The sequence below is a fragment of the Petaurus breviceps genome, unplaced genomic scaffold (genome assembly GCF_028583685.1).
Source record: "Petaurus breviceps papuanus isolate PSGF00001 unplaced genomic scaffold, PetGlider_PUasm1.0 187, whole genome shotgun sequence".
NCBI lineage: Eukaryota > Metazoa > Chordata > Mammalia > Diprotodontia > Petauridae > Petaurus > Petaurus breviceps.
In genome coordinates, this window is record NW_027185799.1 from 28,117,765 (window position 1) to 28,136,892 (window position 19,128).

General features: G+C 38.2%; 1 pseudogene; it reads right to left on the reverse strand.

Moving 5' to 3' along the window:
• Nucleotides 1-227: 227 nt before the first annotated feature.
• LOC138163069 (glyceraldehyde-3-phosphate dehydrogenase-like) lies at nt 228-9,255 on the reverse strand (annotated as a pseudogene).
• Nucleotides 9,256-19,128: the final 9,873 nt, after the last annotated feature.

Here is a 19,128-nt window from a genome sequence, read left to right on the forward strand (position 1 = left end):
TTTTCATCATTTTTCATCTGTACTTTTTTTTTCAATGAATATAGTGACTATATTGATGGTACACAATACAGAACTCTAGGCTTCTTCCTCCTTCTACAGGAGTGCTTTAAGACAAGGATATGAATAGGACACGGGATCCCCAGTCTAAAAGCATAGGTTAGGAATGTAGGCTCCCCAGTGATGGATTTCCTTTTTTGACTGGGGTTGAAGGGCTATGGCTTTCCACTTTACTCCTTGGAGGTCATGTAGACCACGAGGTCTACTACATGGTTGCTATAACCATACTCAGTGTCATACTAGGAAATGAGCTTGACAAAATGATCATTTAGGGCAATACAAGTGCCAGCAGCAATGGTAGAAGGATGAGTGTTGCTGTTAAAGTCACAGGATACAACTTGGTCCTCTGCCAAAATGACCTTCAAGGGTCCCTCTGATATTTGCTTCACTATTTTCTTGATATCATCATATTTGGCAGGTTTCTCCAGGCAGGTCAAATCCACAACAGATAAATTAGGAGTAGGAACATGGAATTTCCCATTCATCTCAGGTATGCCTTTGCCTATAGCCTTATCAGTACCAGTGGAAGCATGGATGATGTTTTGAGAAGCACCAAGACCATCATGCCACAGCTTACCAGATCTACTATCTTCTGGGTACTGTACTGTGGTTATGAGTCCTTCCATAATGCCAAAGTTGTCATGAATGACCTTGGCCAAGGGGGCCAAGCAGTTGGTAGTGCAGGAGGCATTACTGACAGTCTTAAGGGAATTATATTTCTCAAAGTTTACTCCATTCATGAACACTGGGGCATGATCAGAAAGGGCAGAGACAATGACCCACTTGAATCTACCCTTCAAGTAAGCCCCAGCCTTTTCCATGGTGGTAAAGACTCCAGTGGACTCTGTAACATACTCAGCTCTAGCATCTCCCCATTTAATATTGGTGGGATCCCACTCCTAGAAGATGGTAATATCTTTTCCATTGATCACCAACTTTCAATTTTCAGTTTTGACAGTGCCCTTGGACTTGCCATGAATAGAATCATACTGAAACATAAAAGCCATATAGTTGAGATCAGTGAAGGGGTCACTGATGGCCACTTTGTCTACTCCTCCTGAGGTGAATTCAGTCCTGGTCACTAGGAGCCCAGTCCAGCCAAATCTGTTGACTCTGCCCTTCACCTTCTTGTTTCAGGGATGTGACTGAAACAGCAGAACCTGGTACCTAACTTGGGAGAATAGCTGAGTTTCATCAATGCTTTTGCAATGGCTTCTTAATTGTTTCCCTGCAGCAAGCATCTTCCCTTCTCAAATCTACTACTCAGATGCCAAAGTGATTTTCCTTAAGCTTAAGTCTGACCATGTCACTCCCCTTCTCAAAAACCTCCTTTGTTTCCTTCCAGGATCAAATATAAAATGATTTTTTGACTTTTGAATCTTATCCCAAACCCCTTTCTAGAATTATTATATATTACTTCCTTTATTTTATTCTTAGATCTAGCCAGCCTGTCCTATTTGTTTACACATGGCAATCCTACACTGGCTCAATCCCACATCTGGATCCTCTCCCTGTATCACTCCCTTACTTTCTTCAAGACTCAAATCAAGGGTTCACCTTCTAATTGGGGCCTTTTTCAATTACTTCCACTACTAATGCCCTCCCTCTCTTGCTTATTTTTGGGGGGGGGGGAGGTTGCTTAGGGGTTTTTTTGTGTGTATATTGTAGGTAACTAAGTGACTCAGTGAATGGAGTGTAGGACTTGAGTTTGAATCCTTCTTTAGATTCTCCCTATCCCTGTAACCTAGTTACTTAACTATCTATACAACAGTTTCTTTCTTTTTTTTTTTTTTGAAGCAATTGGGGTTAAGTAACTTGCTCAAGGTTACAGGGCCAGTTATTTCTGGGTGTGGTGCTAAGTATCTGAGCCTGGATTTGATCCCCAGGTCATCCTGACACTGGAGCCAGTGCTCTTACTTGCTGAGCCACCTGACCGCCCCTAAGCAATTGGAGTTAAGTAACTTGCTCAAGGTTACACGGCCAGGTGTTTCTGGGTGAATGCTAAATGTCGGAGCCCAGATTCGATCCCCAGGTCATCCCAACACTGGAGCCGGTGCTCTTACTCGCTGTGCTACCTGGCCACCCCACAACAGTTTCTTTATCTGTAAAATAACAATAGCACCTAACTCAGAGTTATTATAGAGTTGTTATAAAGATCAAATGAACTAATATATGTAAAATGCTTTGCAAATCTTATAGCACTATACAAATGCCGGCTATTACTTTTATTATCATTCATCCTTTTTATACATATATGTCTCTGTGCATTGTCTCCCCCAATGAACTATAAGCTCCCTAAAGGCATAGACTATATTTTTTGTCTTTGTATTTCAAGTGCCTTGCATAGAAAAAAAAAAGCAGTTAATAAATGCTTTTTGAAACAGATTCTTGGAGGAATGAAGGGAAGGATTTCATGTTGGACAGCTTCAACTGTCTCTGGGTAGGAGGAGGCAGTTATTTTTATGAGCATGAGGGTTGGGTCGTATCTGAAGGCTTGAGGGAAAACAAAAAGGTTTGCAATCACCACTTTAGAGTATGAACTGAAGAGCCAATCAGAGCTAAACAGGGTGGTCAAGCAACACTTTCTTGTCCTCTCCTTCATAGATGGAATAAACTAGCAAATCCCACCATGAGAAATAGCATAATATGTCACCTATTATCTAGGCTTACCTAACCCCAGGATGATCATTGCAAAATCAAGTAATTGACATCTTATTAGTTGGAAGGGAGATTGTAACAGGGAATTCCCCTTTACAATGCACCAAACAAAGTGGGGAGGGAGGAATGCAAAAGGACCAAGCATTTATTAATGGCTTAGTATGTGCCAGACACGATTTTAAGCACTTTATAAATTTTTGTCTTATTTGATCCTTACAAAACCCTGGGAGGTGGGTGCTATTATTACTCCCACTTTACAGATGAAGAAATTGATACAGACAGTGTCGTATAGGCAGTAAGAGTCTGAGGCCAAACTTGAAGCCAGATCTTCCCTGATTCTGGGTCCAGTGCTCTATCCACTGAACTATCTAGCTGCCTAAACAACTAATAGTCATCTTGCTTTTACATGGAGAAGTTCTCTGGTAAGGGGGAAACAACTCCCTCCCAAGAGAGTCCATTAGATTTTTAGATAGCTCCAATTATTAATGTTTCCTTACCTTGAGTTAAAAATCGACCTCAATTTCAAGTCAAATTCTAAATCACAAAAGGCAAATCTGACTAAATCCAGGATCTTCTTGGTCACATTTTTTCAATCACTAAATATCCTATTCTATCCAAGAATATTAAGACTCTTCTGATATTTCAGTGAAATTGTGGTTTCATTGGTGCAGGCACTTTCTTCCCCAAAGCAGATCACTACATCCTCCATACCTTCTCATTTTGTGGAATTTCTTTGAATGCTTTCCCATAAATTTTCCATGATGAGTAGATATATTCTCCTTATAGTGGAGACCCTCTTATCTGGGGGAGCAGAAGCAGCACCTTTGGGATTTTGAAGCATAACGTAGACTGTTAGGGGTCATTCTTGACATGTAACTGGACTCTTTTCCCTATCACATCTAACCTCAGTAATGCCATTTACGTATCTCCTTATTCTTAAGACATCAATGATAAAATATCTTGCTTTTATCTATCTGTCTAATATGCATATGTATATATAAAATATACATATGCATGTGTATATAAAGCTTCTTTTTATCCATTGGGTGACTTTTAGATTATTTGACATGAGAAAATGTTTTCCCATAATCCCCAGCTTTATGGCATTTCTGAGAGAATATTGCTGTTAAAAAGATGAGCTTTTTCATTATTGAACAGTTTGAAAACCATTGAGTTTATTTTCCAGATATGTGTGGTAGTCTGAAAATTATCCACTTGTCATCCAATTTGTTTTTACAGTATGAATGGCTATCAAATTCTATCATTTTACTAAAAAGAGTTCATTGTGTTCTGAGGATTGATGCAATTGCTACAACATTATCTGTTAATAGGAGCATTTAGAGAACTTCATCACTGATAAGGAATGTTTTTATTTGTTCAATATACAAGACATCTTTGATGAATCTTATAAATACCTCAGGTGAACATAATGCCTTTCTACTTTACATCTCTTTTGATGTTCCTGTACAGTGGATTATTGAACATTATCTCCATAGTTACAAGTGTCATAGCATCTTGCACAATTTTGTTACATACAGAGAAGCTTTGTCTTAAAGAGAACGTTAAGGGTTGAAGTTTGCTTGACTGAGTCAGGCTTTCTTGAAATCCATGAAATCCAAATGCAGTGGCATAGGAAGGGTAGAAAGGGAAGACAGACACAAATTTATAAATCAACTAAACTTTATTTGATGTAAGTAGGAAGAACTGAATTTACAGTTCAGCAACAATTATGTATTAAGCACCTATTGTGTATCAGGCACTGTGCTAAACACTCTATGATGTATAAAAAGTTCAAGAGACATAGTTTCTGGGTAATTAATTATGTTATTAATAGTGTTAATGTGTTATTAATAAAAGGCATTGTCATTTGGCCATCTCTCTTAGACAAAAGGCAAATCATGGCAGTGGGATCAGTTTGTACGTCCTTGGAAGAAATGGGTAGTCCTGAGGGGGGCAATCAACTCTGGTTAAAAATTAGTGAGAGAATGAATGTTATAATAAGAGATGGGCTTATTCCAACGAGAGTCTTTGGGTACATGACACTGAGTACCCAGTATAGGTCAATGAGATTTATCAATATCCATATCACCTCTCTGACAAAAATGTTTTCCAAGACCTGTCTGAGTAAACACAATGAGAAGGAAGCCATCCATTCACCTAAACTTGGATATTTGTATTGTCTTTGATTAGATCTTTGGCTTCCTGGCTGGGCAAGTCTTACCCAAGATTTCCCATAGTGGTTGGTTTCTGGATTATGAAGTAGAGAGCCTGCTAGACGTAATTCAATGATGTCATTAACACATGAAAGAAATAATCATTTCTCTCAACTGGGGACACAAAGAAAAGCAAAAGACAGCCTCTGCTCTAAATAAGGGAGACAAAATTAAAAAAGCGACTGTATAAACTAGATATATAGAGAATAAATTGGAGATAATTAATGCAATTAAAGCACTAATATTCAGGGGGAGTTAGGAAAATATTCTTAAAGATAGTGGAATTTTAGCAGTGACTTGAGGAAAGTCAAGGAAAACAAGAGGAAGAGATGAGGAAGAAGAACATTTTAGGTATGGAGGACAATCAGTAAAAATGTCTAGCGTCGGGAAATGGAAGGAATGCTAGTCAAGGAATAGCAAAGAAGCTGATGTCACCAGCTCACAGAATACATGAGTACACGTGAGACGCTTGGGGCTGAGAGACCAACCAGCAGGCTCTTCCCCAATAGTCCAGACATGAGGTGACAAGGATCGGCACTAATAATCTTTCAATAAACATTTATTAAGTTTCTACCATGTGCCAGGCACTGTGCTCAATGTCAGGCATATAAAGATAGGCAAAAGACAGTCCCTGTTGTTGAGGCACTCACAATCTAGTAGGTGAGATAATATGCAGACCACTGTGTACAAACAAGCTATGTACAAGATAAAGAAGAAATAAAAGAGGGAAAGTACAAGAATTAAATAATACTGACTGGGAGGATGGTGACAACCTCAGCAGTAATAGGGAAGTTTGGAGTGAATGGAGTATTTGGAGAGAAAGATGTGTGAAGTTTTGGATGTGTTGAGTTTTATAAGAGACTTATGGTTTGACATGTCCAATACGCAAATGGAGAAGCAAGTATGGAAATTTAGAAAAGGCTTAGTTCTGGATAAGTAGACAGAGAATTATCAACATTGAGAAGCTAATTGAAGCCATGAGAAGTAATGATTGTTGTTGTTTGTCCTTCATTCTCCAAGAGGACCATGACATCAGGAAGGTGATGTGATGACTTGCAAGTGAATTGGACCTAGATGAGGTAGGTCTGTGCAAAGTCACCAGCCTTCCAGTCTCCTCCAGAGCCATCTGGGCTCAGTGTCAATATATAGATCAGGATGACTGGAGGTGATCCCCAGGGAGCTGATGGAAACAACAAGTGAAATAGTATAGAGGAAGAAGAAAAGAGGGACCAGTTCAGAACCAGAAGTGACACTTTTCCACTTTCCCTAAGAAGTCAAGAGACTTGGCCTGATGGAATGTAGTACTAATCCATCTCCTGAGCTTTGTGATTGTCTCCAGCATTCTATGTGGCATAGTGGAAAGCACTAGAATTGTAGTTAGATGTTGTAGGTTTAAATCTATCAGTTAAAATACATGTGATCTTGGGCAAGTCTCTCAACTTCTCTGGGTTTCAATTTCCTTGTTTGTAAAATGAGGAGGGTGGACAAAATAACTTCTAAGGAACTTTATAACTTGATTTACAATTCATTGTTGTTTTCAGGAAACCTTTGGAAAATGAATAATACAATATTTTTAAAATACATAGAAGCAAAGAAAAAGGTATTTCAAAGTAGATGTGAATAAATAAAGCAAGTGTCTTATTACTGTATTAAATTTAATATATACTTTAAAAACTGTGTCACAGAAGTTCACAATTTCATATACAATCTCCTTTTGTTTTTATATGTTGAAAAGTTCATATGTTGATGCATGTTTTCACATTAAAATAATAAAATGAATATACAATTTCCCCACATCCAAAATTTCAGATCCCACTTTCATTCAGTCAATTGGCAAAATGGTAGAAAGTATCAAGGGTGAGTTAGCCTCTATAATGTCAGTAAATATCCAAAAACTCATTTCTGAACTACTCATTCTTTTAACAATAAATAATTGCTTTATTCTGTTCTTCTCTCCATGTAATACCCATTACTTTACATACTAGTGACTTAAATTTCTGAAATCAATTTCATAATCTTCCATCAGTCAAAGAAGAAACATTTATACAGTGCCTATCATGTACCAAGTGTTATACAATAGGAATTCAAATACAAAGAATGAAATAATGTCTGCTCCCAAGTAGCTTATATTCTAATGAGGAGACCATTGCATGAGCAAGTATATATGGAATAAATATAGAAGAAAAATACAAAAAATACAAGATAGTTGGGAGGAAGGGCAGGACCAGGAAAGAATTCCTATAGTTTGATCTGTTTCCCATGGTGTTTGATCGGTCTTGAAGAAGAGAAGAAGAAAAAAAGAAAGAAGAGAGGGATTCTATAAGGAAGAGATGAGGAGGGAGTGCATTCCAGGCAAGGAGGACAATGAAACAAAGCCAAGGACATGATTTAAGTCTTAGGGATAGCAACATCTACCTCTAACCAAGGGGTCATTGTGATTGATTATTCAGTAACCTTTGCTTTCATTTTTCCTAGAAAAGGAACTCCTAAGTTATGTGAAGTGATCATTTATACTTAACATTTAACTATCAATATAACTGATTCCCTATGGTCTGTCTGATTATTAAAAAGTAAGCTCTTTGAGGGGAGGAACTAATTTATTTTTCTCTTAGCACCTCCAGGACCCAGTATGAATATTTCTTCATTTGAACTGACTCTAAACACAACTGGGAATGGAGGATAGAGTAAGAATTTCTCCAGTACCTTGATTAATATTCTGAGATCTAAGGAATTTATAATATTCTTTTCATCTTCTTTGGAGAAACTTTCCCTTTATACACAGGACAATGATAATAGAGAAGGCAGCTAGGTGGTACAGTGGATAGAGCACCAGACATAGAATCAGCAAGACCTGAGTTAAAATCTGGTCTCAGACATTTACTAGCTGTGTGACCCTGTGTAAGTCCCTTAACTTTGTTTACATTAGATGGCAAAAATCATGACAACTACAAATGTAATCATGAAGTCAAACATGACCGAAAATGACTAAACAACAATAACATGATAAAAAAATTGAGACCAATCTTGACTGCCTTTACCTAGGCAGACTAGGAAACTACTCCTTCTATCCTTTAGGTCCTTCAAGTCAATCAGAAACTCAGAAAGGAACCCCAAAATGTTGTCAGAACAACACTGTACACAGAAATCAGTTGAAGTCAACCAAAGACTTAGTATTAATTAAACCTTCTACAAATTAACCTCAAAAAATATGAATTCAATTAGATCCCAATATGCTTCAGCTCAGTTATCACAGACAAATTTTAGAACAGGGTTCTACAAATTTAGGGGTTTTTATATTTTATAACTATATTTCAAGATAATTGGTTTTCTTTGTAATCATCCAACAGTGCCTCACTGTAGTGTGGAGGTGACCCTGTGTTCTTGAAGGCAGTGGAGGGGTAGTCTAACAGGATTCAGAAAATTACGTTGATTACAACTGAGAGATAAGCGATGTTCTTGCTCTTTGGTTGCTATTTCAATGAACTTTTGCAGCTTCATAGCACATCAGGAAATGATTCACCAGATAACTTTACCCAGATTGTCCCATTATTTCTAAGTCCAGAGTTTACCAAAGGAGTTTTTGACAGCTGTCACTGACAGGCTGGGAAAGGAAGTTTTTTTTTTCTTTAGAAGAAACAGAAAATTGTGTTCTCTTCTAACCCTTCCCAAAGTGCCTGGAAGCCAAATATGAAGGGTTCAACTCTGGTGGGAAAATCATTCAGAAAGCAAGCTATTTATTGCTGCTGCTTCTCTTAGCTGAGACAAACATCAGTTGAATTTGCATCTTGGCTATAAATCGTAGTAAGGGATCATTTATTTAATCAATCTGATTGAATGCCTTTTATCCAGAAGCTCACATTTTCATGGAACTTCTCCCTCCCCACCTTCTTTTCCCCACAAATCTACCCCTCTATTCATGAAATCCCTCATTTTTAAGAAGGAAAGCTTGGAGTAAGAACACAGTCACACACATACTCTCTGTCCATTTATGGGTCATGTATCATGGTCTTCAAGAGGGGAACTGCAAATGTCACAGTCACCTGTTGTCATAGTCACAAAGATTACCTGCCATCTTTCCCTTCTAATCTCTTCTCTCAAGAACCCCTCAAATCCCAGTGAATGCAGGGCCACAAAAAAAAAATCTGCCCTCCAGTCCTGATCTTATATGAGTTTCCTCTTCTCCCAAACTGGGAAGAACAGTAATTTCTGGGGTCTTTGTGATCAGCCAAAGTTTTACCAGAGGTTTCTGTCTAACAGATGGAAAAATAGACCCAAGGCCATAGATTCTTTCAATGGCAAAGCTATAACTAAGTTTCAATTTCTGCATGTCCTATGCTAGGATTTTGGTTTTTGTATGATTGGTTTTTTTGGTTTTGCTTGGGCTATGCTGCCTCCTGGGCTATTTCTGCTCCTTTTGCATTACAATTCTGAAAAGGCCAAATGGAGTGTTAATGCTCATGCTCAAGGAAAACATCTGGTGTAGGCAGTTGCTGACTGACTAGTACTATGCGTCTTTTGCTGCCAGATCTAAAATGGACTGGGTAGAATGTCTCCACTTGCCAAAAACTGTTGAAGGCTCCATACTGGGGCACTCTCCCCATAAAAGAAAAACCTTATATGACTTTCCCTGTGTCTGTAAAAGAAGGAAAAAAATCAGGACTCCTTTGCATATAAAAAAAAAATTAACGCTGCAACCCTTAGTATGGGTAAAAAGAGGATTCTGTATAAGGAGGGGTTTCCCTTTTGGCCTAAACACTTTGTGAAGGTCCCAGTTTCAAATTGACTGTAATATGGAATGCCCCTTATTCACCATCTCAAAAAGGATGTCATTGTTTTCTTATTTCATTTTTTTATTTGGTTATTTTATTCCAAGAGTCCTTTTAAATGTTTATTTGTCTTTTTTTAATGGTGGGAATAAGCTAGCTGAAGCAGTACCTAACTCACAGGATTATTATGAGGAAAGTATTTTACAAACCTTGAGCCACTGTAATAAATGTGAGCTGTTGTGGGTTCTGATGTTATATCACCAATGGTAGTTTACTTTTGAAAAGTGTCATAAAGACATCCAGACATACCTAGAAAAAGAATTAATACAAAGAGAATGAGGGATAACAAAGAGACAGATGTAGGATTGCACAAAATTTTAAAATTCAATTCAACAAATGTGTTGGACCTACTAGTGAAGTGCTGGGGGTAAAAAGACAAAATCAATAGCCCCCACCTTTAGGGAGTTTATACTCTACTAGGAAAGTAGCAAGTTTGTTTAAATGTATTTACTCTAAGCTATTTAAGTTTATTTACTTGCAAAATTTAGTAAATACAAATTATTTACTCTCTATTTACAAACTAAGTACAAAAAAAACCTAAGGATTCATCTTCTGGGTCTTTGGGCAATTTGGTGAAGCCTATGAACCCCTTCTCAAAATATCTTCTTCAAATATATAAAATAAAATATGTAGAATTACAAAGAAAACCCCATTAAATTGAAATAAAATTAGCAAGATTTTTTAAAGTAAGGAACCCTAGGTTAAGAACCCCTATTAGTCAGTGTTGACCAATCCTCTATGGAATTTTTCCAGAAATTACAGACAAGAATTGCAAAGGTTTGAAGGAAGTAGGTACTTTGTAATCCACAGTTGTGAAGGTATCAAAGGATTATGATAGGGGTGGCTAGGTGGGGCTGTAAATAGAGCATCAGGCCTGGAGTCAGAAGGACCTGAGTTCAAATTTGGCCTCAGACACTTAACAAAAACTAGCCCTGTGACCTTGGACAAGTCACTTAACCTCAATTGTTCTCCAAAAGGCAAAAAAAAAAAAAGGCTTACTATTCTAAGATTTTGAGCTAGAAGAGACTCTTTACTGAAACTCCCTGGTTTTACAAATACAAGAGGAAGTCCATACATAAGTTACATATATTGTAATAAAAGCTAGCATTTACGTAGTACCGTAAGGACCAGAGTACTGAAGGGATTTGTCCAGGATCACTTAACTAGCTCAGCCCAGATAGCATCTCCTCCATGAAGCCTTTCCTGACACCACACACACACACACACACACACACACACACACACGTTGCAGTGTCATAGAACTTCAGAGTTGAAAGGAGCCTCAGTCATGACATAGTCCAGCCTGAAAATGATGGCTAAGACAGCACTTGCCACCAAAACATTCTCACAAATTATGATACTAAACTCACACTTTCTTAGAGCACTCTCTCTGGATCTATCTCTTGCTCCTATCACACTTTACTTTATATTGTAAATGGATACATGTTGTATCTCCATTCCCAAAAGAATATGAGTTCTTTGAGAACAGGGACTGTGCTATATTCTTCATTTTTTTTATCCCCGGTGTCTAGCCCAGCACCTTGAACATTTATATAAAAGCTAGCATTTTCATAGTGCTGTAAGGTTTACAAAGCACTTTATGGTTATTTAATTTTATCTTTTTTTTTTTTTTTGCTTTTTGGAGGGGAGAAGGTAGGGGTTAAGTGACTTGCCCAAGGTCACACGGCTAGTTTTGTGTTAAGTGTCTGAGGTTGGATTTGAACTCAGGTCCTCCTGACTCCAGGGCTGGTACTCTATTCACTGTAACACCTAGCCACCCCCAATTTCATGTTATCTTTACAACAATCCTGGAAGGTGGATACTATTATGATTGCCATTTTGCAGATAAGGAAACTGAGGGAGACAAAGGTTAGGGGACATACCCTGAGTCATATAGATAATAAGCATCTGAGACAGGATTTGAACTTAGATCTTTTTGACTCCAGGTCCAGTGCTCTATCTAGCTGCTAATACACAAGGTATTTACTAAATGTTTGTCATTAAAAGTATCAGAGCTAGGATTTGAATCTTGGAATTCTGACTTCAAGTCCAGTGCTCTTATGCGGGTACTAGCTACCTCTTGAATACCCATTCCTCTGCTGCTATTGGCTGATTCAAGTATTTAACTATATTGGATCTACCCATCTACCTATCTCCTCTCCCTATTGTGCTTATTCAATGTGTGTTCAGGTGTCTGAAAGGCTCATACATCTGTCTACATGACTGCTGTCTGTCTTATCTTAATAGTCTACCAGAAGGTAAGAAATATGTCTATGATTCATTCAAGGTACTACCCTAGCATTTTACCACTTACAGATGGTGCTTAAAAAGTGTTTTTTAAATGATGATAATATTGAATGCTAGGATATGACTAGACTGCCACTAAAATTTTACTAGCTATAACAAAATTAATTGATAAAAGCAGCACATAGGAGGCATGGTATATTGGAAAGCATGCTCATCCTAGAATCAAAAGACGCAGGTTCAAGTCCCAACTCCGATTCATAATATCTGTGTGACAATACACAATTCATTTCAACCCCCCGAGTCTCATTGTCCTCATCTGTAAAATGAGGATTAAAAGAATTGTATCACAAGCATCACAGGGAAATACTCTGAAAACCTTTCATCTGAGTCCCTATTATATAATAAGACTGAAATTGAGGTCATTCATTTCTCTCAACAAGTCATTGATTATCAGGGGATAATGTCATCAATCTGAATATGTTTGGGGTCAGAAATGTTGTTTCTGAGACATAAAACATCATTTCTATGCACTTTTTTCCAGAGACATCTAGGTGGTACAGTGGACAAAACACAGAACCTGGAGTTAGGAAGACCCAAGTTCCTACCTGACCTCAGATACTTGCTACCTATGTTACACTGTACAAGTTACTTAATCTCTTTCTGCCTAATTTTCTTCAACTGTAAATTGGGGATCATAATAGCAGCTATCTTCCAGGGTTGGTGTGAGGATCAAATAAGGATCAAAATCATAAAGTGTTTAGCCCAGAACTTAGCACATAGTAGGAGCTTTAAAAATGCTTGTTTCCTTCCTTCACCAGAAAGTTCATTCACTTCAATAGATGAACATGTTGTAAATAAGTTTTTTAGATTATTAAAGATGAAGTCCCTAAGACTATGCAATTTCAAATAGGATTTTAAAATTTTTTATCCTTAAATCCAAGTCTTACATCAGTGAAAGGGCACAATTTAAATCTTTGACTTTGAGGAGTACCAAAAGACCAATGGAGAAGGCAAACAGGATAATGAAAGATCTTGAGTCCATCTCATAGGACTATCAGCTGAAGGAACAAGGAATGGTTAGTCTAGAGAAGAAAAGACTAAAGGGGGAAGAATGATGGATGTCTCTAAGTATGTGAAGAGCTGTCACTTGGAAGATGGATTAGATTTGTTCTATTTTGCACCAGAGGGCAGAACCAGGAGCAATGGGTGAAAATGGCAGAGACCAGCTTGGACTTGATGTCAGGAAAAACAACACCAACAATTTTCCAATAATTAAAGTAATATACAAATGGAAAGGGTTTCCTGGATGGAGTAGTGATCTACCCTTCCTTAGGGTCCTTAGGCAGAAGCTTGTTATAGTAGGGGTTCTTTTTGTTATGGGTAATATTGATGGTCATAGAGAACCTGTCCAACTCTCTGTGATTCTCTAATTCTAAATGTTCCATGGTGGGCATGAGTCAGTGGTAGCCCAATACCAGGAAGGAATCATACAGAAATAGCTGAGTCATCATAAAAGTAGTGGATGAATGGAAAAGATGATGGGTTGGGTCACATAGCAAGAGTGTGAAACAACCAATGCACAGTCCAGTTGTTCCAATAGTATCCTCTCAGTGCCTAGCGAGCTCAAAGAAGGCTTCCAGTGCTCCCTGTGTTCAATTTATGACAAAAATATATGAGTACTATGGGCTGGGAAAGCATAGGGATAGGCTACAGTTGCAAGTTGGGAGGGAATACCTACACAGTTGAGATCACAGATACATCAGAGTATTCAAGATTTAACTGCTCAGATATATGCTATCTTGAAGGTGCCTGAAGAGTTAATTTTTAGAAAACCTAGTATTATGAATGTGACAGATCCTTGCCCCTCCCCCTACCTAAAGCTTTTGAAAATACCCAGAATTTGCTTCAGGAGATATGCAAAAACATTACATACACACACACGCGCACGCACACACACACACACACATCCCATATAGTTAAAAGATCAAGGGAAGGAATGAAAGATTAAGCAGCAGATGAGATAATAGGCAAGATAATTACAGAGCATTAAAAGGCTCAGATTTATTTTTAAGATGTTTGAGCTCTATTTAGAAAAAGCCCATTGCTGACTTTATGTGAATCTTGAATGAATTGTCCTCAAACATGTGAATAGTAATGAGAAAAGTTTCATCTGCTATTCATGCCAGGACCCCTGGATGGCTAGGGCTTGACTGGGGCACAAGGGTAAACTGTCCTACATATACAAAGGCCTAGAGTAATAGGACACGTGTTTGCAGCTCCTTTCCCCCAAAGAGTAGAATAGATGTGCATGTTAACCATCAATGATCTTCATTGAACTCCCTTTGACTAACAGTATACATCTGCAAGATAGATGGTGAAGGTTAAGGATGGAACCTGTGATTGTGGGTCAGACTAGAGCTAACCAGTCTTTATGGAAATGAAACCCTGCTCCCAATCTTGGCCACATTAATCACATTCTAGCTGACTGAAATATCAGACATTACTTTCTATGTGACTTAGGCAAGTCACTTTGACCCTTTGAGCCTCCATCTGTAAAGAGGGGATAAATAATGCCTGTACTCACAGGGGAAGAAAGTGCTTTGTAAATCTGAAAGTACTAGGTAAATTTGAATTATGTGGGGAAATACAACTGGACAGCAATATACATTCATTCATTCACTCAACAAACAATTATGAGGCACCTACTATATACAAGGTATTGTGCTAGGTGCTGGGAATTCAAAGATAAAAGTAAAAACTATCCTTGTCCTCAAAAGAGATATATTTTACTATACTTTATAGTTCTGCCAAAGGAAACAGAATTTCCATTTTAAAAATTCTGGAAGCACAGTGGTTCCTCAGGCTAGAGAATGGATTGAAAATTGTCTCTGGGCAGATAAAAATGGAGAATTTGACAACAGGGACTGAATCCATGGGATCAAATCAAAAATCAATAAAATGCCCCTGCTCCTAGCTCACTACAAAAAACCTATTTTGTAAGTAGTAACTCGACTATGTAATTAACAGATATTTATATAGCAAGTTGAAGTTATTTTCTGGTGTTCTTTTTTATTTTTCTCTAGACCAGTGATTTAATTGGTCAGGGAGAATTCCACAGGCAAGAAACTCTTCATCAAGCTCTCTACTTCTTTTAGCCTTAGAGATCTTAAGTGACTTGTATGAGGTCAAACAGCTAGCATGTGGCAGAGGTTAGATGGGAACAGAGGCCATCTGGAATCTAAAGCCATCCTAATCCCAAGGTTAGCCCTTTATCCACAACTCTATAATCTGCTTGATAAATACTTTCTATATGAAGCCTTTCCTGATCTGATTTTCTAGCTATTAGTGCTTCTTTTCACCCAATATTCTTTGTATTATACTATATCTAGCACAGTGTTTGTCATATAATAGGTGATTAATAAATGTTTACAGATTGATTGATTGATTGGTATTACCTCCCCCAATAGAATAGAAGTTTTTTGAGGACAAGTACTCTTTTATTTTTGTCTTTGCATTTCCAGAACTCAGAAACAGTGCCTGACACATAGTAGATAAATGTTCAGTTATTGATGATGGATTTTACCTTCCACATGGAATGTAAGCATATTATTTTTGTATTCCCACAATTCAGCACAATGCCTGGCACATAGTAGGAACTTATTTATTGATTCTTTCACAACAATCTTGTGAAGCTAGATTTCACAGATGAGGAAACTAGTGCTCAAAGAAATCAAGTTGCCTATTCAGTCAAACAGTTCATAAGAGCTAGAGCTAAGATTTGAACCCAGGTTTTCCTATTCTGTGTTGCCTCTTATACAGTCTACCTGGAGAAATTTCACAAATGTTATTAAATCAAAGGGACACAAATTCACCTTTAAAACTACACGTGCAGTGTGTAAATGAAAGAAATGAGCCCTGCCTGTTTTCCAGAAACTATCCCCCACATTCTAATTTGCTAATTATATCCTGCCATCAGAACATTGTTTCCAGCTACCTGAGGTAGAGCTGACTTAAAAATCCACCCCCTTGGGGATCCCATGTCCATCACTGAGATACCATCAGAGAGAACAAATTTGTTGATGACCTAGGCATGTTTGAAAGATGTCTCAGATTTGCTGCAAATCACACCACTGTGCACTCCGAGGAACTGGACCCAGCTTTGCATAACATTCTTTCATTCCAGAGATAGCCTGCTTTGAATACCAGGGACCACAGGCAAATAATGCATCCAGTTCTTCAAATAATCTCCTCCTGTCACCTGATGATTACCTGGGGAGTTTGGAGCAAGTGTACAACAGTAGATGGACTCTAAATTCCCTTTGACTGTCAGGCAGAACTAGCAGTGTTAGGGGTGTGTGTGTGTGTGTGTGTGTGTGTGTGTGTGTGTGTGTGTGTGTGTTGGAAGGGTGTGGAGAGGGGGTTGAGATCCCCAGAGCTCAAGCACACGTCAGTGTTCAATCAATAGCTCGCTGCCACATGTGGAGCTAAATTTAAGTATATGTTTTTGGTTCCAGATACCTTTTTCTGACTGCCAAAGGCAGAATAGATCTTAAATTTTGTGTTTTTTTTAACCATCTTGAATCTGCACATAATTTTTCCCCAAACTAAAATGTAATATAGTACATTTATCTTAAGTGTGTTCGTGTTTGTTTGTACCAATAGAGCACAGTTAAAATGATCCATATAAAATATATATGCAGAATTACATATGCATATATATGTATAAGTATAAGCTTATTCCAAGTGATTTTTTCCTAAACCTTTTGCATAGTTCATAAGCAAATGCTGTGTAATATATCATGTACAATAGCTCTCTCAGAAAAATCATGTTTACTAAGAGAGACTATTTTCCAAGCAAACACAGAAAGATTTTATCCTTTCATACTTGTTGTTGAGCAAAAGTCATAGCTGTCTTGATGTTATTTGTTATGGAAAATATGATCCTTTTATCTTGCAAAGAATTTGGGACAATATTCCAGGATATTCTTGGAGTTCCAACTCCACTTCTTACAATAATTTACTGGACTTCTATGAATAAACCAAAACCACAAGCCAATTCATACTGAAGTAAAAAAAACCTTTCACTGTTGTCATGCTGGTTTTTCTGGACAAATATATCAGATGTTGTAACAGTTCATTTTCTGCATAGAAGACAGGTAAACAATGTGTGGCACCTTGCTGAATTGGGGAATGTTTATTCTATTCCATGAGCATTCCTTAGGTGCTCATTACATCAAAAGACCAAAATGAAAGAACTCCCACCCCTGAAGAGTTTACATTCTACTGGAAGGTTGCAATATGTACACAGATTAACCAATATGGCACAAACATGAAGTCTTCTGAAGTCAATTCAAGAGGTGGACCAGGACACTGGGGGGAATCAGGAAAGGTCTGATAGGTATTTAGAAGGTGATAATCAGCTGTGTTTTAAAAGAGATCAAGGATTCAAAGTGAGAGGGGGGTAGTACCTGGATCAAATGTTGGATTTAGAATAAGGAAAATCTGAGTTCAAATCATGCCACATACTAGCTATGCACCCCTAAAAATCACTTAAGCTCTGAGGCAAAGTGCTTTGCAAGCCTTAAATCACTATATAAATGTTAGCTATTACATACATTATTATTACAATGTTCCATACATGGGAAATTCCAAGTGGAAGGTAGAATGTTACTCTATAGGGAATGCTTCATAAACCAATTTGACTAGCTAGTTAGGTTGGGGGGGGCAGTACATTCCCGACATAAGGAACAACGTGAGTAGAAGCAAAGATATGTAGTTTCTTCTTCAAAGAAGAATGAGTAGATCAGTATCACTAATTCACAAGTACATTAGGGGAGTGAGTTGTAAGAATTTGTGGAAAGGGGGGGCAGGTTGTGAAGCTTAGTTGAAAGGCAAGTGGAGGATTCCTGGAGGTAATAAGGAGTCAGCAGAATTGATTGAATAGGGGGATGACGTTGCCAGATCTTCGTATTAGGAGGATTAATTTCACAGCTGAGTGGAAGATGTGCTGGAGTAGGGAGAGACTTGAGGAAGAAAGAACATCTAGCAGGCTATTGGAATAGTCCAGATGTGAGGTGATGAGGGCCTGCACCAGGGACATGGCAGCACAAGAGAAAAGAAAGAAATATATACAAAAGATGTTTTGAAACAACATACACATACATTCTGGCAATATACATTTGTAAACCTGCATATGTATACATACATGCATACATACATGTATGACTTGGCAATAGACTAGATATGAAGAGCGAGAGAGAGAGAAGTTGAGGTTGACATCTAGGTCACAAGCCTAGATGAGTGAGAGAACGGTAGTATCCTCAACAGTAATAGAGAAATTCAGAAGCAGGAAAGATTTGGAGGAAAAGATGAGGAGTTCAGCTTGGGATGTGTCAAATATAAGATGTCCACAGGATATCCAATTTGAAATATCTAATAGGCAATTTGAGATGCAAGACAGAAGATTAGGGAAAAGGTTAGGGCTGAATAAATAGATCTGACAATCATCAACCTAGGGATGATAATGGAAGCTGTGGGAGCTGGTGAGACCATCAAGCGAAATAGTATAGGGGAAAAGTATAAAAGGACCCAAGACAGAGACCTAGGGGACACCCACTTTTAATGGGAGTGACTTTGATGAAGATACAGCAGAGAAAACTGAGAAGTAGCAAGAGGGGTAAGAGGGGATCAGGATAGAATAGTATCGGTTGGTCAATCAGTCAATAAAGCTCAGGAGACTACCGCGGGATACAAAGAGAGGCAAAACCTGCCCTCAAGGAGCTCACAGCTTACTCAGGTAGACAGCGTACCAGCACCTATGTGCCCAAGCACTGTGTGGGGATAGATCGGAGATGATAAAAGAGGGGAGGCAGTAGAATTAAGGGGCAAAGGAGAGGGCATCAAGGTAGGAGAGGGTGATCAACAGTTCCAAAGGCTACAGAGACATCGAGAAGGGCAAAGACTGGAAAAGGCCATTAGATTTAGTGGTTGTGGTTAAATCATTGACAACTCTGGGATGAGCTATTTTGATTGAATAATTAGGTCAGAAGGCAGGAGAGAGAGACAGAGACAGAGACAGAGAGACAGAGACAGAGAGACAGAGAGAGAGAGAGACAGAGAGAGAGAGA